Source organism: Bufo bufo, chromosome 4 (assembly GCF_905171765.1).
Source record: "Bufo bufo chromosome 4, aBufBuf1.1, whole genome shotgun sequence".
Taxonomy (NCBI): Eukaryota; Metazoa; Chordata; class Amphibia; order Anura; family Bufonidae; genus Bufo; species Bufo bufo.
The window spans coordinates 483,546,577-483,570,054 of record NC_053392.1 but is presented as its reverse complement, the minus strand read 5'-3'; the positions used below and the strand labels follow the sequence as shown (position 1 = coordinate 483,570,054).

The 23,478-nt window shown below is 41.8% G+C and overlaps 1 protein-coding gene across 1 annotated transcript in view; it reads left to right on the top strand.

The window, feature by feature from the left end:
- Positions 1-23,478, top strand: part of CRIM1 (cysteine rich transmembrane BMP regulator 1) — a 772,316-nt gene that overhangs the window by 625,500 nt on the left and 123,338 nt on the right. The gene's annotated exons all lie outside the window — the stretch shown is intronic.

The following is a 23,478-nucleotide window of genomic DNA, read 5'->3' as shown; positions in this document are numbered from 1 at the left end:
GTCAGGCTGCTTATAGAGGGGAGCAACAGTGGTCCCCAATCGCTGCCTTGTGTACTTATGTATTACACTATCAGAACGTCCTAATGTATTCTTTCCCAAAACCCCTTGCTTGCTCCTGCCAGTCATACTAGCATTCATCTGTCAGTGAAAATGAATCTACCTGATATTATTACGTGCTTGTAGCAAGCAGTGTTTTCCTATTTTAATGACTTCTTCCTTCATGCATATTTCAACCCTGATACATTTTGTAATCATTTTTTAATGTGAATCAAAAAAAAATAGTAGTCGTAAATTTATATTACTTATTTATTGGAATAATTAAAATGGAACGCATGTGCTGTAAACATTTTGTACCAGTAATATAATAACTTGCCTATAAAGCTGCCGTCATTGCTATTATTTTACTTATAGAACCATTAATGGCAGTCATTGGTATGTAATTTATTTGTCATCTATTCAGCGTCCTAATGAGAACACTTCACCTTCACCACACAGTAGAAATAGCTTTTTGGTACACAAGTGTTCTATTTCCCCCAAAGCCTGATAAATTTCTCTTTGAAATGCCTGCTATTAGTATAGGTTCGGATTGGCCGCAGATTACTTGAGGATCCCTCAGTGCGCCCATGCCCTGACGTAATAATGGGCCGTCAAGATCTATCAGACAGCTGAAGTGGAGTCAATCATTTGCCACTAGGGTCTACGTCCTATGAATTGATTCAGTTAGGCCCCATTTTGAGGTCCACAAATTACGGTTCTGCAAAATGCGGATGCAGACTATTTGATTTCAATGGGTCCGCATTTTACAGACAAGTATAGGACATGTTCTATCCCTTTGAGGAACGGATGTACAAATGCAGAAAGCATTTCCGTATGTCCATTCTGCAAAAATACAGACTGTGGGGGTCATTTATTAAGACCGACGCTGGTCTTAATACCCCTTGCGCTTGCGGTGGCTGCGCCTAAGGTATGTAGAGGTGCCAGCTTCTGTGTACTCACCACCTGTCTAAATCTACGCCAGCTCCATTGCTGGCGTAGATTTAGACCATTTTTTACACCTTGAACAGGCCCAGAAAATTTAAAATGAGACTGGTCTGCCGACCCGCCCATGCCAGAAAAGTCACAGATTGCGGCCCAAATAACCCTTGCGCCACTATCTGCAACAAATACATGCCAAAAAGTGGCTTATATCTGTTAGTAAATGATCCCCTATTCTATGTCTACAAAATGTAGACCACTGACCAATTGAAAAATGGCTCCACAAATACAATGCAGAGCACACATGGACCGCATCCGTATTTTGCAGATTCGCGATTTATGGACCACAAAACCGATATGGCCGCATCCACGACTTCTAATACTGTAAGCACAAAATTGTAGATTGAATACCAGCTCTGTTACCTTTGTGGCAAAGGAATGTTTGTAGCAGCAAATAGGGTGTGGGTCCTAGTGACCTCCATAATGAAAGATACCAATTCCTAGGCATTTGTGCAATTGCAAGCTCCAATACCTGAATTGCAGACCACAACTTCCAGGGTGTCAAGAAACACCACGCAAACTACTATGCTCTAGCAAAAGGCTAAGATATAGGACTGGTACTTGGGAACTGTGGGACCAGTGTTAAACAGCAAAATTAATTTGTTACAAATTAGCAGCTAACTAATGCAGTGCATCCATCTCAGAGAGTCTCCACTGTAAAGTCCCTTGTTTATCCCATATGTCTGATCCTCCTTGTATGTGTTGCTTGAATAATGGACTCCAATAAAAGCTGGTCGTTATGTGTGTCCAATGGAGACCACCCGGTCTCCAGCATGAAGAGCACCTGGTCCCCAGCATGAAGAGCACCTGGTCCCCAGCATGAAGAGCACCTGGTCTCCAGCATGAAGGGTTTAGCACACTTAGCTTGTAGTTTGTGGCATTACTGTAAGCAAACTAGCTAGTTTTTTCTGTGCAAGCCACTGTCATGGTATAGTGACATCACTTACTACAAGCCAGGCACACTAGATCCTTCAAGCTGAAAACATACCACCGGCAAAGGCGATCTCCATTGGACTCAAAGAACTGAGCAGCTTCTATTGAAATATATTATTCAAGCACAAAGTACATGGAAGATCAAGCCAAAGCAGTAAACAAGGGACTTTACAACCGAGGAACTCCAAGGAAGATGCACTTTATAGGTTAGTTGTTAATTTGTATCTCATGTATTTAGCTGTTTAATATTGGTTCTGCTGTACCCAAGTTCTAGTCTTAGGCCTCATGCACACGACAGTTTTTTTTTTGCGGTCCGCAAAAACGGGTTCCGTAGTTCCGTGATCCGTGTCCGTTTTTTCTTCCGTGGGTCTTCCTTGATTTTTGGAGGATCCACGGACATGAAGGAAAAAGTCGTTTTAGTGTCCGCCTGGCCGTGCGGAGCCAAAAGGATCCGTCCTGACTTACAATGCAAGTCAATGGGGACGGATCCGTTTGACGTTGACACAATATGGTGCAATTGCAAACAGATCCGTCCCCCATTGACTTTCAATGTAAAGTCAGGAGTCCCTATTAATATACCATCGGATCGGAGTTTTCTCCAATCCGATGGTATATTTTAACTTGAAGCGTTCCATCACCATGGGAACGCCTCTATGTTAGAATATTCCATCAGATTTGAGTTAGATCGTCAAAACTCAGATCCGACAGTATATTCTAACACAGAGGCGTTCCTATAGTGATGGGGACGCTTCTAGTTAGAATATACTAAGAACTGTGTACATGACTGCTGCCTGGCAGCACCCGATGCCTGGCCACCAATGAATTTAATACAGGGGAGGGAGGGAGGGGGGGCCGCACTGGCCACCAATGAATTTAAAACTGGGGAGGGAGGGGGGTCTTCCCCCTGCTGCCTGGCAGCACCTGATCTCTTACAGGGGGCTATGATACACACAATTAACCCCTCAGGTGCGGCACCTGAGGGGTTAATTGTGCGGATCACAGGCCCCTGTAAGAGATCGGGTGCTGACAGGCAGCAGGGGGCAGTTATGTACACAGTTCTTAGTATATTCTAACTTGAAGCGTCCCCATCACCATGGGAACGCCTCTGTGTTAGAATATACTGTCAGATCTGAGTTTTCACGATGTGAAAACTCATATCTGAAAAAGCTTTATGCAGACGGATCTGCGGATCCGTCTGTGCGAAAGTAGCCTACGGACACGGATCACGGACAACAATCTTGTGTGCATCCGTGTTTTTTCACGGACCCATGGACTTGAATGGGTCCGTGAACCGTTGTCCATCAAAAAAATAGGACAGGTCATATTTTTTTGACAGACAGGAAACACGGATCACGGACGCGGATGAACAATGGTGCATTTTCTGAGTTTTCAACGGACTCATTGAAAGTCAATGGGTCCGCAGAAAATCACGGAAAACGTAACAACGGACATGTATGCACACAACGGTCGTGTGCATGAGGCCTTAATCAATAGACTTTTGCTTAGCCACACGGTGTTTCTCCCACGGCTGTGGGAGTTGTGGCCCACAAATCAGGTATTGGAGCTTGCAAATGCACAATTGGCATACAGATTTATTTGGAATTCAGTAAGAACCTATTAGACTTGACTTATGATGAGCCTTGTGTATGCAATGATAGCAGCAAAATTTACAATGCAATGACAAATGGACGTGAACTGAACAATTTCTCTGTAGATGGAGGTTGGAGTCCTTACAACTTGCCACTATCTTAGAACCATTTACTCTGGTGGACCAAAGGAACCTCATTTTTACACTGATTGCATTCATACTTTGTCTTTGGGATGTGCATATTTTGGTAGCTGCCAGATTGCTCTTAGCAATAGCAAAGAAATCCCCTGTTCTGCCTTATATCAACGCATTCATTTGTGATGTGAAGTTGAGGTCAATTCACGCTGGAATCTTTGGAATGAATATTTGACTCAAGCTTCTGCTCCTGTTCTTCTCTGCGCACTTGATTTCCTTCCACCCATAGTTAAATGTGGATGAGTTATAATGTAGTCATTAGCTTCCAGTGTTGAATTTTTAGCGTTTCTTGTTATTTTTTACAGACCACAAATATATAGACAGCATTATGAGGATTGTTATTGTGCAAGAACATTTGTTCAGTTATAAAATGTCTCATCCACTATGAACGACGCCTTCACTTTACTGACACTGCAGTAGACCTAGTGGCTCTTGTATTATATGCAGTATGTACATGATAATGAGCACAAAGTGTAGCATATTTTTATAGTAAAAATAATGTTACACATTTAAAGAGTGAAAGCAGGCAAGATTTCCATCCCGTACCAAAGTTCTAGAATAAACTCCTTATGGCATGTAGTTAATGCCTTAACATGTACTTTATTTTCTGTTTTTTTTTTTTTATATACAACATGCCTTATTCCAGGGAATTCAGCATAACTTAATAATATACACCTAATTTGTGAGGAGTTTCAAATCTTGCAAAGGCAATAAATAGATTTCGAAAATAACTGGTGCTTTCCCGCTAATTGGCAATTTGCACTTTCTTCCCATCTGCACAACATTTTACCAGTTTTTTTTTTCACATCTCACACTACCACACAGAGGTCAGAGATTGTGTGTGTCAGATCTGGAGAATACTTGACTTGCCAACTAAATCATAGATTGGGCAGTCGGGTGATGGCCATCGGGGTCTAGTGGGAGGACGCCAGACGAAATTTGGCAAGTTGCCATTGACCTGCACTTTACTTATCTTCATAAACGCCCTTTAGAAATTGTTCAGATGAGAGAATTTTATGCAAGGTGATTTGGCTGTAAAAGTGTGTATTTAAATTTCTGGGAAATAACAAAATAATTGAATTTCTGCCTCACTAGCAGGGTCATTACCAAGGAAAGAGATAGAGCGGAATAGATAAGAGAGAAGCAGAAACTTGCTGTATTAGTCAAACGCTTGCACAGCATTGCAGAGTGATTCCAGATATATATATATATAGTTGGCACCGCAAACAATAGTCCTTCTTCCCACCATGTTGCTGATGTGCAGAGGACACATAAAGACTTGTATAAATCTGTGATTTTTCGAAGCCCATAATCAGTTTTTATCTTTCTATGATAAGTTTTCTGGAAGAAGCAAGGCAGCAGAGGAATCGGTACCATATTCATGACACAAAACGAACGTGCTGTGGAAGTGTAATTGAGCAATACGCTTACAGCAATGTGCCTACCATCTAAAGCTCTCGATTTCCAGCCTACCAGACATAAAGACACTGAAGAAAATAGTCTACCATTAGATATCATTAGACTGGAGAGCATTATGACTTTGCTGGCTGATACAATATATTGTCCCAGCGCCTGAGTGCTTGCTGCCCAGTCTGGGTCATGTTATTCCCCTGCCAGTTCTGTGAAAATCGGCCTTTCTCCGAGTGCAGTAATTTAATTTCAGTAGATTGTGTGAAGCAGCGAAGATCAGAAACTTTTCAAAAGGGTTTTGAGATATTGTTTCACACTTCTTATTTAGTTGGGCTTTATAGAAAATGTCTTTTTTTTTTTTTTTGCTGGGCTGGTGCATTATTTCAATCAAATATATCTATCCCGTTTTCCAATTTAGTTGACAGTATGGTTTGGTTCTTTTTACCTGATGGCTTGCAGGCTAGAGTTGGTCCTATAATTGGTTTCTGTTTGCGAAAGCCACTGAAGAATATATTGAATGTCTTAACAATGTGACCAATAAAGCACAAGTAAATGTTTCTTATACAAAAACGCCTTCAGATGATAGCTCAATGAATGACTCCTTTATAATAGCAAATGACAACCAATTGAATGTAGAACATGGTCTATTATGAATAATTTCAATTACATTTCTAACTTATCACACCTTTCAGCACTGTTGGAATAATTATGACTCTACTGCCATTAGCTTTGCCAACACACTGCTGAAGACCCTACTGAAAGGGCATCTGTCAGCAGATTTGTACCTATGAAACGGAAACTTGCATGTGAGCTTGGCAGCTGATGGCATTTTTGTTGGTCCCATGTTCATATGTGCCCACATTGCTGAGAACATTTTTAGGTTTTAATATAAGCAAATGAGCCTCTAGGAGCAAGGGGGGTGTTGCCGTTACACATGGAGGCTTTGCTTTCTCTGCAACTGCTGCGCCCTCTACACTTTGATTGACAGGGCCAGGCATTATGACGGTTTCACTGCCTGACCCTGTAAGTCTGTAGGTGTAATGGCAATGTCCCCGTTGCTCCTAGATGTTGATTTGCATATATTAAAATTTAGTTTTTGTGGGCAATGTAGACACATATGAACATGGAACCAAAAGAGATACCTTCACCTGCCAAGTACACATGCATAGATACAAATCTGCTGAGAGATCTTGAGATTAGTTGCTTTACCCAGTAAAGTTGCAGGGACCCTTACCAAGTAAATTGTCCAGCATATACTCTACCTGGATGACACTTGTGATCATTGGTGAATGGCTTGCCTCATGTAAGGAGAGGGTATAAAGGCATGGAGTTTATGTGTCTGGGTTAAAATCCTTGGTTGTCACTCAGATGCAGGTTCATAGGGAAGAGATAGAAATAAGCATACCATCCAAAGAATACATATGCTGGATGGATGGATGGATAAAAACTCACCAACACTCCAGAATTGAAGATAAAGAAGAATATTGTTTATTCTGCCATATGCTCACATGCAACATTTCAGCCTGCCATCTTGGGCTCTTTTTTAGGTGGGTGAATAAACAAGATTCTGCTTCCTTTTGGGCTACATAGTTTTGTACTGCTTATACAGTCCTGATCAAAAGTTTAAGACCACTTGAAAAATGGCAAAAAAAATCATATTTAGCATGGCTGGATCTTAACAAGGTTCCAAGTAGAGCTTCAACATGCAACAAGAAGAAATGAGAGTGAGACAAAACATTTTTTGAGCATTCAATTTAATGAAAACAACGAATAAACTGAAACAGGCTGTTTTTCAGCTGATCAAAAGTTTAGGACCACACCTCCAACCCCCCCCCAAAAATTCGTTTCGGCATGCTTGATGCAAGCGTTTCCATGAGGTGAGTGGGAACATTTCTCCAAGTGGTGAAGACGGCCGCACGAAGGCCATGTACTGTCTGGAACTGTTGTCCATTTTTGTAAACTTCCCTTGTCATCCATCCCCAAAGGTTCTCAATTGGATTTAGATCAGGGGAACACGCAGGATGGGCCAAAAGAGTGATGTTATTCTCCTGGCAGAAGTCCCTTGTCCTGCGGGCATTGTGTACTGTAGCATTGTCCTGTTGAAAAACCCAGTCGTTACCACACAGACGAGGGCCCTCAGTCATGAGGAATGCTCTCTGCGTTTGACGCCCCTGCACTTCCTGAAGTTCCATTGTTCCACTGAAGGAAAAAGCACCCCAGACCATTATGGCGCCCCCTCAACTGTGGCGCGTAGAAAACATCTCAGGTGGGATCTGCTTGTCATGCCAGTAATGTTGGAAACCATGAGGACCATCAAGATCAAAAAAAATTCTCAGAGAATAAAACTCTCTTCCACCTTTGAATGCCCAATGTTTGGTGCTCTCTTGCAAAGTCCAAACGAGCAGTTCAGTGGCGTTCAGTGAGACGAGGTCTTTGAAGACGTTTTTTGTTTTTGAAGCCCTTCAGTCTCAGATGCCGTCTGATGGTTATGGGGCTGCAGTCAGCACCAGTAAGGGCCTTAATTTGGGTCGAGGATTGTCCAGTGTCTTGACGGACAGCCAATTGGATCCTCCGGCTCAGTGCTGATGAAATATTTTTGGGTCTTCCACTTGACTTTTTTGTTCCATAACCCTCAGGATCATTTAACCGCCTCACGTCCGCCCATAGACTATAAACGTCCTATGGGTGGACGTCTATTTCTGACAGCACGTTTTAAAACGTCCTGTCAGAAATAGCAGTTGCACGCTAATCGTGCAGCTGCTGATCGGGTTGCCCGCTGTCAGTGACAGCAGGGCAACCCTAAGACAAGGCAGGGACAGTTCCCAGGTGTCCCTGCCTTCACGATCGCTGCAGACACAGCGCTCGCCGAGCGCTGTGTCTGCAGAGCAGGAAGGGCTCTGCGCTTCCTGTTCCGGCCCGGCGGTCATGTGACCGCTGTGACCGGAGTGTGCAGGAGCTGTGTGAGGTCTCTCAGAGACCTTGATCAGCCCTGCTCTGAGGCTGTACAGCGCTGGATTGCTGCTGTACAGCCTCTATAGGGGTGCATTTGTCCTGTAACTGGGGCTACTATGTCAGCCCCAGTTACAGGAGAAATCAACAGTGAAAAAAAAAAAAAAAAAGTGAAGTAAATGTCCCCCAGAGGTCTTGTATGACCTTATGGGGGACGAAAAGTGTAAAATAAAAAAAATAAAAATAAAAGGTTGAAAATAAAAAAATAAAAAAAAGTTTCACATGTAAAAAAAAAAAAAGTCCCCAAGTAAGGAATGAAAAAAAAAAGTTAAAAATAGAAAAAATAAAAAAAAGTATACATATTAGGTATCGCCGCGTCCGTATAAACCAGCTCTATAAAAATATCACATGACCTAACCCCTCGGGTGAACACCGTAAAAAAAAAAAAAAAAAAAACTGTGTCAAAACAAGCAATTTTTGTCACCTTGCATCACAAAAGGTGCAACACCAAGTGATCAAAAACGCGTATGTCCCACAAAATAGTACCAATAAAACCGTCACCTCATCCCGCAAAAAATTAGCCCCTACATAAGAAAATCTCTCAAAAAATAAAAAAACTATAGCTCTTAGAACATGGAGACACTAAAACATCATTTTTTTTGTTTCAAAAATGCTATTATTGTGTTAAAGTGAAACAAATTAAAAAAAGTATACATATTAGGTATTGCCGCGTCTGTAAAAACCAGCTCTATAAAAATATCACATGACCTAACCCCTCGGGTGAACACCGTAAAAAAAAAAAAAAAAAAAAAACTGTGTCAAAACAAGCAATTTTTGTCACCTTGCATCACAAAAGGTGAAACACCAAGTGATCAAAAACGCGTATGTCCCACAAAATAGTACCAATAAAACCGTCACCTCATCCCGCAAAAAATTAGCCCCTACATAAGAAAATCTCTCAAAAAATAAAAAAACTATAGCTCTCAGAACATGGACACATTAAAACATATTTTTTTGTTTCAAAAATGCTATTATTGTGTAAAACTTTAATAAATGAGAAAAAGTATACATATTAGGTATCGCCACGTCCGTAACAATCTGCTCTATAAAAATGTCACTTGACTGAACCCCTCAGGTGAACGCTGTAAAAATAAATAAATAGAAACTGTGCTAAAACAACCAATTTTTTGGTCACCTTGCCCCATAAAGTGTTATAATGAATGATCAAAAAATCATATGTACCCAAAAATAGTACTAATAAAACTGGCACCTTATCCCCTAGTTTCTAAAATGGGGTCACTTCTTGGGAGTTTCTACTGTAAGGGTGCATCAGGGGGCTTCAAATGGGACATGGCATCAAAAAACCATGTGGAGTTCCTTTTCTTCTGCGCCCTGCCGTGTGCCCATACAGCAGTTTATGACCACATGTGGGGTGTTTCTGTAAACCGCAGAATCTGGGTAATAAATATTGAGTTTTGTTTGGCTGTTAACCATCGATGTGTTAAAGAAAAAAATTGATTAAAATGGCAAATCTGCCAAAAAAGTGAAATTTAAAAATTTGATCTCCATTTTCCTTTAATTCTTATGGAACGCCTAAAGAGTTAACAAAGTTTGTAAAATCGGTTTTGAATACCTTGAGGGGTGTAGTTTCTACAATGGGGTCATTTATGGGGGTATCCACTATGTAGGCCCCACAAAGTGACTTCAGACCTGAACTGGTCCTTATAAAGTGGATTTTGGCAATTTTCTTAAAAATTTGAAGAATTCCTTCTAAACTTCTAAGCCTTCTAACGTCCTAAAAAAATAAAATGACATTTCCAAAATGATGCCAACATAAAGTAGACATATGGGGAATGTTAAATAATAAATATTTTATGAGGTATCACTTTCTGTTTTAAAAGCAGAGAAATTGAAATTTAGAAAATTGCTAATTTTTCAAATTTTTGGGTAAATTTGGGATTTTTTCATAAATAAAGGTGAAATATTTTGACTCAAATTTATGACTATCATGAAGTACAATGTGTCACGAGAAAACAATCTCTGAATGACTTGGATAAATAAAGGCGTTCCAAAGTTATTACCACATAAAGTGAGATATGTCAGTTTTGCAAAATTTGGCCTGGTCAGGAAGGGGGCAAAGGGCCCAGATGGGAAGTGGTTAAGAAATTCCAAATGTCTTACTGCGTCCCACCTCAGCAGCGATGGCGCGCTGTGAGAGACCCTTCTTATGCAGTTCAACAACTCGACCACGTTCAAAAAGGGAGTTTTTTTGCCTTTGCCATCACAACGTGTGACTACCTGACAGAAAATGACAATGAATCCACATCTTTGCACAGATTTGGCCTTTTAAAGGCATGTGGTCCTAAAATTTGGATCAGCTGAAAAACAGCCTGTTTCAGTTTAATAGTTATTTTCAATTAATTGAATGCTCAAAAAATGTTTTGTCTCACTATCATTTCTTCTTGTTGCATGTTGAAGCTCTACTTGGAACCTTGGTAAGATACAACAATGTAAAATATGATTTTTTGGCCATTTTTCAAGTGGTCTTAAACTTTTGATCAGGACTCTATTTTTTGTAGATAGCCAGCCTCACCACAGGGATCGGCTGATTGCCTTAGACCTGGCAACTCAGACTCCCAGCAAACAATCAGTTTTGCTGGTGCAAGTTCCCATCCACGTCAAGTTTCACTTGCATCGGTCACTACGGTTGACTATCTCCTGCATACAGCGAAAATAAATAGATGTCACAAATCCACCAGAGCAAGAGCCACTGATTGTTACCAACACTTTGCACTGGATTATAGACTGATGTCAAGTGATCTGAAAAGCCGTTAACATACAATAGTCATCTTTGAATGCGATCTTAAATATCTTTATATATCCCTAAATGTTAAATATTATATAATTTGTATTATAAGAGATAATTAGGATAGAAAATACTTAAAAATATACTTCATATAATACTGCCCCCATTCATGTCTTGAGTTTAGTTGCTTACCCAGTATTTCTACTTAATATGAAAAAGTGGAAATGATTTAGTAGGTATATTATATTTTTATTATCTGTTAAAATAAATTTTTATAGTCTTTGACCACCACTTTTACTGTAGGAGCACAACACAGTTGGAGTCCTGATTGGCTCCTTTGCAGTGGACCACGCAAGAACCATTGTCTTCAGTGCACCACCACCCAGCAGCTCTTCCATCTGCTCCCTGCTACCGTACATGGAAAATGTGACTTTATATAGATAATAGCAGTGCAAATGTTCATTTACAACGTGCTGCCCTTCAGTGGCTCATAGTAATCATCCCAAATTGTCGTGAAGCAATTTATGTGCTCATATGTAGCCACATCAATAATACTTTGTGAAGGTTGGCAAGAAGTTGACGATTATGATTAAGCAATTAATGAATTATTCGCTTTGGAACAGGCCATTGAATGGTAATTAATTCCGTTGCCTTCAGGTAATTTCATGTTGTGAGATGATTATTTTCTATTATAAACTAAACTCTTGGTTCTTCCTCATTTGTAAAAAATATGTTTTAATGGGTCTAGACTTCAATTAAATCATATGCCTACCTTAACCACCCTATACACTCCTTTATGAGATATCCCTCACTTGAGGGACAACTCAGTCAATGTACTGGTAAAGCTGAGGAGAATTCATCTACTGTACCTTACACCTTCCCTATCATCTAATTAGGCACTGGCTGTTCTGTGACAAAATAAATGATGGACTTTTGGTGCAAATGTCAGGCACAATGCTGTTTAGCTATGTAATTATGAACTAGCCATAAAGCCCGATGTGTGAACAAATACTGTGGGCTCTAGAAAACTCTGCCCCCTCATAAGCCATCGTTCTGCCACCTAGATGCCACCTCTCTGTCCCCTGGGCATGTCGTCAGTTTCCCTGAGTATGCCATCACTCTGACCCCTAAATGACCATTATGCAAAAAGTACAGTGGGCTCCAGAAAACTCATGTTGGTCATTTTTTTTATTTTTCAAGAAGCATTAAAATAGAAAATGCAGAAGCATTTGCAAGATGATAATCCTCCCAAGGCAGGAGATGTGGACCTCATTATGCGTGTTGCTTCATTTTTTATTTTAACAGATATTTTTTTTTTGCTGTTCCATATTTATTGCACGGACTACATCCACACACTGGCCTCCAGATAGTGGTAGACTCCCCACTTTTGACTCACTTCTTAACCACTTCATTACCGGACTGTTTATCCCCTTTCCTTACCAGGCCAGTTTTTCAGTTGTAGCAATGCGTCTATCTAACTGCGAATAACTGATTAATTTCTGAGCCAGCCTACATTTATTTTATATTATTTTTCTCAGGGCACCTTAGACCTTTCTTTTGTGCCATTAGATAATGGATATAATATAAAAAAAAAAAATATTTAAAGGGGTTCTGCAGTTTTTTTAAACTGATGATCTATCTTCTGGATAGATCATCAGCATCTGATCGGCGGGGGTCCGACACCCGGGACCCTTTCCGATCAGGCCATTGATACTAGTCGTGACGTCACTGGGCATGCAGTAAACAGCGAGAAGGCCGCGGCGCTACTGCCAATGCCTCTGCCTTCTCATACAGCTGATTGGCGGAGGTCCCGGGTGTCCAGAAGATAGATCATCAGTTTAAAAAAACTGCAGAACCCCTTTAAATATATATTTTTTTATATTATATCCATCATCTAATGGCACAAAAGAAAGGTCTAAGGTGCCCCGAGAAAAATAATATCAAATACTTCAAAAGACTGGAGCGCATTTTTGATTTTTGCGGCCTATTTTTCTATTGCTGGTTGTATAGCACTGTACTGCCAGAAAATTTTTGTACAGCGCCAATACGCTACAAGCCCCTTCAAAGTTTTTTTTTATGTTACTCGCCTAAGGTATTCATCTTGGGGAAATTTGGACTTTTTTTTTTTTTTTTTACATTTTTGTGTGCGATTGTATATTTTATGCAGAAAAAAAACCTGCTATACAAAATATAGCTAAAACAAATACCTATGTTTTTAAAATAAACAAATGTGTGTATGATTGTATATATTATACATACAAATTCCACTATACTATTGCTAAAACTAATAAATATATATAAATATAATATATTTTTTTAATTTATGAACAAAAAAGGGGCAGGATGTTTGTATGGGTGTGTACGTAGTCTAATTACTATTGCTAATACTAGTAACTATTGCTATATCTTTTACATTATTTAATTTATTATTATAATTTTTTTAAGTGAATAACCCCTTTCTGCCACAGTCAAGGCAGGAAGAGGATAATTCCCAGCCTGCAGGCTGACATTTCATTTTAAAGCCAGCAGGTGGCGATCTTAGATAAGAAAAAGCGCTCCCTGATGGCTTTCAACTTCTTCAATGTAATACACACTTGTAGCAGAGTGCTACAAGTGTGTATTACTGCCTAGACCACCGAGTAGTGGACTCCTGTCAACAAAAAAAACAGTTGCTCATAACAACCAGTCAGTGCTCAGCTTTGATCTGGACTACTAAATACATTTTACATGTAAGACAGCACATTTATTGGAATAGTCTATACAGGGACATGAGAGACTGTGTCTCAGTAGTTATAGGTAGCACTATGTATGTCTGCTTCAACCTGTAACTGATTGGCTGAAGTAGTTATGCCATGTGATTGCTACAGCCAATTAGTGAGCCATTGGCAACATGGTTTGCCTTTTCTATATTAGTATATGAATTTAAATTTCAAATGAACTCTGCATAATACTTTGTCTAATTAAAAAAGGAATTGATTAAATCAAATTTATGTATATCAGTTACTACTCATAGCTCTCTTTATGGAGTCTACAGTATATGGTTATGTGACGAATACTGTACCCTTCGTGTCCCGAATGATGCCGGACATCAACTACGTCGAGCTCACGAGATACGGTATGGTCACTGGTTACCAAGGTGTGACGTTACGCCCTCCTGTAGGAGCGGGTAAGTTAAGTCTTGGTACAGTTTACACAGATTCCTTCTGTCCACACGGGCACGGAGAGGCAACAAGCTGAGATAGCCTTTTCACTGCCCCAGTGAAACAGCGCGTTCTCAACCCGGGAAGATTGCCACCAGTTTCTTGTTTGATATAAGCCCGGTCCACTAACAGGATTATATAGGGTAAGAAACCAACCCGCGGTAGCGTATTGCTATGCCGAAACACGTACGTAGGGATTCGTGATCGAGATACAAGACAGCACAAGATTAAATTATATATTTTATATAATTTAAGAATATATACAGTGGTCTGAGGTTACAAATACAGGTAGTATGGTACAAACAGGGTTAAGCAGAACAAAAGTCAGTTTACCAGATGGATGAGTCCTTTTGTGTGGTGATGAGTTCTTAGCTGTATTCACATGGAGGGCAGTGATCTCAGCAGGTTGCAGGTCACTCTAAACACATGGCACGATGGGATCCTCCTTCAGAGAAAAGACACATCCGCTTGCTGGCACAAGCCTTTTAAACTGTAGCCGGCCCCGCCTCTGGGAAGGCCCCACCCCCCCGCTGATCCTGGCAGCTCAATGACCTACAAAACCCTTTAGGGCTGTTTCACACGAGCGGATGCCCTGCGTGACATCCGCTCCGTGAATGACAGCCAAGACCCGATGCAGACTGCAGAAGCACGGAGCATTAACATGATTGATAATGCTCCGTGCCTCTCTGTGATCTCTTTACTACGAAATCACAGTGACAACTTTATCTCACTGTGATTTTGTAGTAAAGAGATCACAGAGAAGCATTATCAATCATGTTAATGCTCCGTTCTTCTGCAGTCTGCATCGGGTCTTGGCTGTCATTCACGGAGCGGATGTCACGCACGGCATCCGCTCGTGTGAAACAGCCCTTAGGGTTCATAGCTTCTGACCAGAAGGTCACAGGGAGATGGTTCTGGGACCAACAGACCCGCCTGAGTTCCGACTACAAGTATAGTCCAAGCATGATACCGTTATTTTGTTTCTGTGGGGAGATATGTATATCTCCCTTCCCTGACAACCCACCACCAAACCATGACCACGGACCTGTTCATCGTGGCCACAGGGACACAAATATGTATCCGGTTTGTGCCTGTGATGGCCGGGCGATTCATAATTCATTATGAACTGCTGGCCTCAGAAAGTCTGATAATTTCCATTGAACTGGATAATGGACTAGACCTCCTGCAGAGAGGTCTTTTCTGTTCCATTAGCTGGGTTCCTGGCTGGCTGAATGGAAGTGTGAAAAGTTATAAACACTGGTGGACTGCTAGAGGTCCTCTGCCATCTGCTGGCTTTGCAGCAGGGCCCCCCTGTGGAGCTCACTACCTCTGCTACCTTTCAGCTGATGGCTGGTGTGGGGACATGGCTGACAGTAAATATTAATCCATATTCCTCACAGGTTATTTTTGGGATGTTTGTAAAAGCTTTTAAACCCCTTTATATGAGATTACGAGTTTATGATTATATTTTATTTCTGTTTTTAGTGTCTTTTCTATGAATATGAACTCGGCTGAAATATTCTTTCAGATAGTTTTCTAATTATACCCTACTATATATCACCCTGCATTACATTACTTATAACTCAATTACATTGCGTATAGACTTTATTTCATCATAAACCTTTGGATTGCAAAGACTCACTGTAAAAAAATCTATAAGTGTAATACTATTCATTATACTAGAGACTTAGTATCCCATGACAGTCCAGCAGCATTTAGATATGATTAGAATAGGGCATATTGGGAAATCATTTGCCAAGTACCAGTGCCACTTAGCTGCCATGTTATTAGGCTTTCGGACATTATTTTTCTTCAATACCAAAGGTTTTTTTTTCCATAAAGGCGTTAGTGTTTGCACATGTTTCTTGTAAGAATTGCCTTGTAGAAGTATTCCAAAATGGAACATGCCATTGATGTGCTGCCAGATGGTGCCATATTATTACAGTGGTCCCTCAAAATACCATGGCCTCAGTATACAATATTCTCATTATACAATGTTCTTTCTTGGGTCATCGTATGTTGAAACTAGACTTAACATACAATGCCTCAGACTCAGATCCAACCAATCAACATGACCGTTTCTCTGGTAAAACACCTGTATTGTCTGTCTAGTAGCTCCTCTCTACAGTACAGTGTGGTACTACATGTCGTGCTGCACTCTACCTGTGCCAGGATGAGCTGCTCCTATAGACACCAGGGGAGGGTGGCTCCATGTTATTTTTCTTGTACACTGTACTGCACAGGACCCTGAAGAAGCTCCTGTCCTCATCATAGAAAGTAATTTACAATGTCCAGCAGCTATCCCTCTGTACTTTATTTATCTTGGTTATCTGCTTAGTTTTCTTTAATCTTAATTTTTTCTTATCTTGGGATGACATTTGGACTTTGGAACCAATTACCAGTTTTCCATAGAGTTATGGTCTCAAGTTTCAATGGTTCCAACATACAGTGGTCGTCCCAGAACCAATTAGTATTGTAACTTGAGGGACCACTCTATATCCCAACATCACCTGAGGATTGTAATATAAAATATGTACACCGAGAACACTCAGCTTCCAGATCTGTCCATCAGCTTTAAAAAGCATGCCTTGTAGTGTTGATCGAGCACCATAGTGCACGGGGGCTCTGACCGAACACATCGGGATTCTCGGGTGCTCGGTAGAGTATATTGGAAGTCAATGGGAGAACCTGAGCATTAAACCAGGCACCCCCTGCTCTGAAGAGGGGAGGGTGCCTGGTTCATAGAAAAAGGTCAGAAATTGATGGAAACACCACCGAAATGGTTCAGGAACAGCATGGGGAGGATGTCTGGATGCATATTAAAATCCCAGGTCGCTGCTGGGAACAATGTTGTCCGAGTAGATAAATCGATTTTAGAGGAAACATTGTTAGGAAACATTCTTTCCTGTATATTTACTTGTATATAAAGTGCAAGTGCTGCCAAAAATTACAAGAAAGAGGCACTCCGATACAACCTGTATATCACATAGAGGGCCTCATTCACATTGTGGTACAATTGTTCAGGTAGTGGGACTCCTACACTCATAAAGCCTATGCACTAAGTGAAAGGGCTGCCAAAAATTACAAGGAACCGGCACTCCAATACTCCCTTTATTACACATAAAGGAGGGCATCATACACACCCTTGAAAAATTATGATTGATGGCCTGCTGGTGACCCTCAAAAACATTTGGAGCAAGCGCCTGCTGATCTGACCATCTAAAATATTATGGGCGAGGGCCTGCTGCCGGTTTGGTGACTCTAGATAACCTGGTGCTGATCAACTTTCCATGTTATTTTCAGCGCCAACCACGGTGACCACGTGTAAGGGGGAATCAGTGTTAGATTCCAGAGAGGAAGCCTGAGGAACGGCTATGGCTGCCACATCCAAGTAAGGCAGCATGCGCGCAAATTACCTAATAGGTATAATTAGGTGAGGGTCTGCAGGTGAGATGACCCTGTAAAAGATTGTAGGTGAGGGCCTGCAGGTGAGCTGACCCTCTAAAAGATTGTAGGTGAAGGCCTGCAGGTGAGCTGACCCTCTAAAAGATTGTAGGTGAAGGCCTGCAGGTGAGCTGACCCTCTGAAACATTATATTCGAGGGCCTGCAGGTGATCTGACCCTCTAAAAAAATTATATGCGAGGGCCTGCTGGTGAGCTGACCATTTAAAAAATTATGGGAGAGTGCCTGCTGCTTAGCTGACCATTGAAAACATTTATGGTGTTCAAAGCAGGCTAGGTCTCCTTAATACTTCAGCTAGGAATATTGGAATAGGACTCCAGTTCAATTTTGTTGGTTTTCAGAACTAGGGCCATGATTAAGAGGGACAGCCGGGGGCATTCGTATTGCGCCGCTAGAGGTGAAATTCTTGGACCGGCGCAAGACGAACCAAAGCGAAAGCATGCGCACACTTTACACAGGAGATGTGGCGCAGCTAATCTCACTGTCCGCAGCCGACACCATCTATTGAAAAAGTACACGGGATGTCACAGATAATTTTTGGATGCGCACACATTACACTGGAGATGTGGCGCGGATAATTTAACTGTCCGCAGCGGACACCGTCAACGGAAAAAGTGCACTGGATGTCACTGATGTTTTAGGGATGCGCACACTTTAAACAGGAGATGTGGCGCAGGTAATTTAACTGTCCGCAGCGGCCTATTACACGGTATATAGCGCAGGATGCGCTAAAAATATATGTTGCTGCTGTCACACACAATAGTCCTTAAAAGTACTTTTGGGTCTCTGAATTTTTTTTTGTATAGAAATCTTCCAATTACACTCACTACACTGTCTGTCCCTTCCTATGCATAGCTCTCCCTAACATTGAGCGATTTAGCGCAGGTTGCGCTACAAACATATATTGCTGCTGTCACACACAATAGTCCTTACAAGGACTTTTGGGTCTCTGGAACGTTTTTGTACAGAAAAAAATATTCATTTACACTCCCTGTTCCTTCCTATGCTCAGCTCTCTCTGACTACGAATGAGCCGAACATGCGTCATCGGGTGCTATATAGCACCCAATGACGCGTTCCGACCAGCCAATCACTGTAATGCCAGTAGCCAACATGGCTACTGGCATTACAGTAAGGACAGTATCTACCTGCACATTTATTGGCTGCGTAGCAGCCAAGAATCGTGCGGGGAGGAGACTCGAGCATGGCGCTCGTGCACATGCGGTACTCGGCCGAATACCGCCATGTGCCGAGCATGCTCGATCATCACTAATGCCTTGTTGTTTTGCTCCTCTAAATTTGCCTATTGACCCTGCTACACATGAAATTGCATGCGATTATACAGTATCACTTCATGTGACTGTTGCATTTGATTTTGTTATTCATTCACAAATTTCTACCACAAAAGTGTGAAGACACCCTAAAATTGACTTCATGCAACAGTTGTCTCACATTGCCCAGTGCTGTAGTTAGGCGTTCCTTCAAATATGGGGTAAAGATTCAGTTTGTTGCCTTAGCCCTATGTAAAAATACTCTTGTCAAAGCAGCATAGCTTATAGATGGTGCCCCTGGCGCTCAACACCAAGGCATGTGCCATGGTAGCCCACAGCTACCTCCCTGCATTGTCTTTCCCTGTATCAGCCTAAATTATCATTTGCTTTGCAAACACTAGGAGGCAGCCTTAAAATGCTGCATTCGATTGACGGGACTGTCCAAGAGTTTATAGCATATATAACTCACTTCATAAATCCTCTGCTGCTCCAGCGCTGATGCCGAAGTGGTCCCTGACAGTCTTTGTTTGTTTTCACGGAGTCGTGACATTCTGTACATCCATGTGGCCACTGCAGCCAATCACTGGCATCAGTAGTAATGCTAGCCCATAAGCACATCCCCACTGAGGCCAGTGATTGGCTGCAGTGGTCACATGGATGTACGGCATGTTATCATTCCAGAAAATTAAAGATTGTAGTGGATCACCGAAGAATTGGTGCTGGAGTGATAGGGGATTTAATAAGGGAGCTATTTCTGATTCTTTTTAGAACATTTCTGGCTGCCTAATTAATTTTCTAAACTCTTGGAGAACCCCTTTCATTTTTCCATTTCTATTATTTCATTCATTCAGTAGTAAAAAGACCAGAATAAAAACCGTCGCTGCTGTCACTCATGAAGTAAAAAATAACAGAAGTAAGACGTGTGCCCTTGAGGTGGGGGCAGCGGTGATCTTCTGCGGCATGTTTGCTTGTACTGATAGTCGCTATCATTTTGAAGAAAGTGAGATGTGTGAGGAAGATATGATACTTTGATGTCTGCTAGATGTCTTTTATTGAGTGTTCCTTTGGAATATGAGTATTTATATGAATCAAATGCAGTGTGTGCGATATTTCAGTTCTAGCGCTGGCATGGATGATCGAGTTATATTGTCAGCTCAATGCAGTGTAAAGTTCTTTATCACTTCTCGAGCTGTCACATACCAGTAGTTTTATGGAAGTGTCTTTTCCAGGATAGGGCTGCACCGGTGTTCTGATGGTTTAGTGTTACAAAGTATTAACCCGAGAAATGCAGATTTTTATCTTAAGGGCAGTGCTAAATTAAGGGCCTCAATGGCCTGGAGCTGAAAATTATGATAAGTTTGTCTGAACTGTGGCCTTTTTCCTGATTGATTCTGATCTTTCGTTCTCTCAAATTTTGATGGATTTCACAGAATACTGTTTTAATGATTCTTTCCCATGTAGCCCACAATGGATCATAGTTATTGCAGATAAGCATAAATAGCATTTTTCTGTGTACCCAGAAGTATTGAATATAATGTATATGCTTATATTAATGTAAAATATAACTGTCACGGATCAGTGGATGTGAAACCACTGTGCTACTGGCTGGCTGTACCCTGGAGGTGCGTGACTAAGCAACTACCTGGTCTTCACTAGAGCCTCTGATGGTGAGGATAGACTTGGGCCGTTAGGGTAGTTGCCAGGTGCTACTCCAGAGCAGTCGGCAGTAGTCAGAGTCAGTAGCAGCTGGTCCAGGCGGACCAGAAGATACCTGAGATAGGTATCAGCAGTACAGGCTTTGTAGACAGGCAGGGTCGTTACCAGGAATAACAAAGCAGGAACCGAAGGATGAGGCAGAGGCGTAGTAAGACAGGCAGAAGGTCAGGGCAGGCGACACAGGTACAGGTCAGGCAATCCGGATCGGCAACAGGAGAGACAAAGCAAGCAGGTAGGGATCAGACGATAAGCAGAGTCCAGGGACGAAGTATAGATAAGGAACAGAAGTGGTTATCAAGCTCTTTAGCAACAGACTAGGGCCTTGACACTCAGGCATCTGGGAAAAGGGCTGTCAACGAGGTCACCTGACCCAACCCAGCCCACGGAGTCATGCGTACTGCCCTTAGAGCAGTGACACATAAAACTAGCTGAACTCATGCTGTGTCCAGGGCTGAATGGAAGCTGTGGAGCGGAATCCTCAGAAGCAACATCACTCACACAAACATAGTGTCCCGGACTGCAGCAGTAACTGGGAAGCACTGGCCACCGATCACCGAAGAGCACGGTGCCCGTGACCACAGCGGTAAGCAGGGGAACAGCGTCGCACAGCAGTCGCTGTTACAATAACGTATACTGTAGTGGTGATAAAAGAGGACGTCACAGAAAGGAATATGTTAGAGATCAGTGATGGCCAGTTCGCAGTGTTCACATGCGGACTGCCATCTTGACGCACAAGTCCGGCGATGCCTGTGTCGGGAGCCGGTCTGAAATCAAATGCACTCAGCGGGAGCAGACAGTTCCGAGAACAGCCGCTAGGGGCCTTCATCGGGCTGTTCTCGGAACTGCCTGCTCCCAGTGACCGCATTTGATTTCAGACCAGCTCGCGCACAGGTAAGGGCTTACCTGTGCATCGCCAGACTTGTGCGTCAAGATGGCAGTCCGCATGTGTTCGCAGGCGAACACTGCGAACTGGCTATCACTGTTAGTCATTGCTAGATGATCATTAATGATATTTATTGCATATAATCCTACCCAGAGATCTTGGAGCTCCTAGTATACCAGTTTATACTTGTGCTACATGAAAGTCCCCTTACATACATACATACATACATTTATTCATTCATTCATACAATAACTTTTCTATAATATGAAGATGGCATCCATTGTATACAAAGTCTTTGTGGCATCAGCAGATTGAAGTCACTGGTTAGTTTACATTGGTGTTCATCAATCTGATGTATCATGTGATCTATCGCAGATTCCAGCATACTAGTGATATTTTGTCCTTGAGAATGGCGGTAGTAATTATGTTGTAAGCCCGATGGGCCTTATTATAGGCAGTGTGCAGTATATCGGTATATGCCAGATCTGTTAATTCCAGTATCCTGTTCCTATTCCTGTACAGAATACCAGAGTTTAGACGCAGATCTGAACCAAGTCTAAATCCATTAAAGGGTCAAACATTACACACAAGCAGGGCGGGTTTAATGGTAGGTACACTCATTGACCAAAAAAAGGGGCCAAGAGGAGTTGTTGGAATCAAATGAAACTTTCTATCCTGCGTCACATTTGCCACAGATGTTGTAGCTGGGCCTGTAGATCCTGCATAATCAATAGATTTCTGAAGCTGGGTGCATAAGTTATTCTACAGCTGCTATTAAAAAGAGTCGGTCACCAGTGACCTCCCTATTGAACCGTTTGCATAGAAATGTAGCTGGTTCACCTTATTAAAAACACAGTTTTTCTTTTGCTGATCTGCGGCTCCATCCCCGGGTTATGATACTATCTCTTAATATGGAGATTAGGCCTTTGGTGCAATAAGGGCGTCACCTTTGCTCTTGTTGCACACAATCTCAGTTTTTTAGAGCAAAAGGATAAGTTGATTGGTTAAAACTGAACAATTGTTGCACACAAGCTTTACTTCTTTCTGTGGTCAGCCTGTCCTTCACAGCTTTCTCCTGTTAATTAAGGGAAGGACTGACCACAGAAAGGAGCAGAGCTTGTGTGCAACAGTTTTCCCCAATAAACGTATACTTTCACTCTAAGGCCCCTTTCACACGGGCGAGTATTCCGCGCGGATGCGATGCGTGAGGTGAACGCATTGCACCCGCACTGAATACCGACCCATTCATTTCTATGGGGCTGTGCACATGAGCGGTGATTTTCACGCATCACTTATGCGTTGCGTGAAAATCGCAGCATGCTCTATATTCTGCAACCTAGGCCCCATAGAAGTGAATGGGGTTGCGTGAAAATCGCAAGCATCCGCAAACAAGTGCGGATGCGGTGCAATTTTCACACACGGTTGCTAGGAGACGATCGGGATGGAGACCCGATCATTATTGTTTTCCCTTATAACATGGTTATAAGGGAAAATAATAGCCTTCTGAATACAGAATGCATAGTAAAACAGCGCTGGAGGGGTTAAAAAATAAAAAATAAAAAATTAACTCACCTTAGTCCACTTGATCGCGTAGCCGGCATCTCCATCTGTCTCCTTTGTTGAACAGGACCTGTGGTGAGCATTAATTACAGGAACAGGACCTTTGATGACGTCACTCCGGTCATCACATGGTACGTCACATGATCTTTTACCATGGTGATGGATCATGTGATGACCGGAGTGATGTCATCAAAGGTCCTGTTCCTGTAATTAATGCTCACCACAGGTTCTGTTCAACAAAAGAGACAGAAGGAGATGCCGGCTACGCGATCAAGTGGACTAAGGTGAGTTAAATTATTTATTTTATTTTTTTAACCCCTCCAGCGCTGTTTTACTATGCATTCTGTATTCAGAATGCTATTATTTTCCCTTATAATCATGTTATAAGGGAAAATAATACAATCTACAGAACACCGATCCCAAGCCCGAACTTCTGTGAAGAAGTTCGGGTTTGGGTACCAAACATGCTC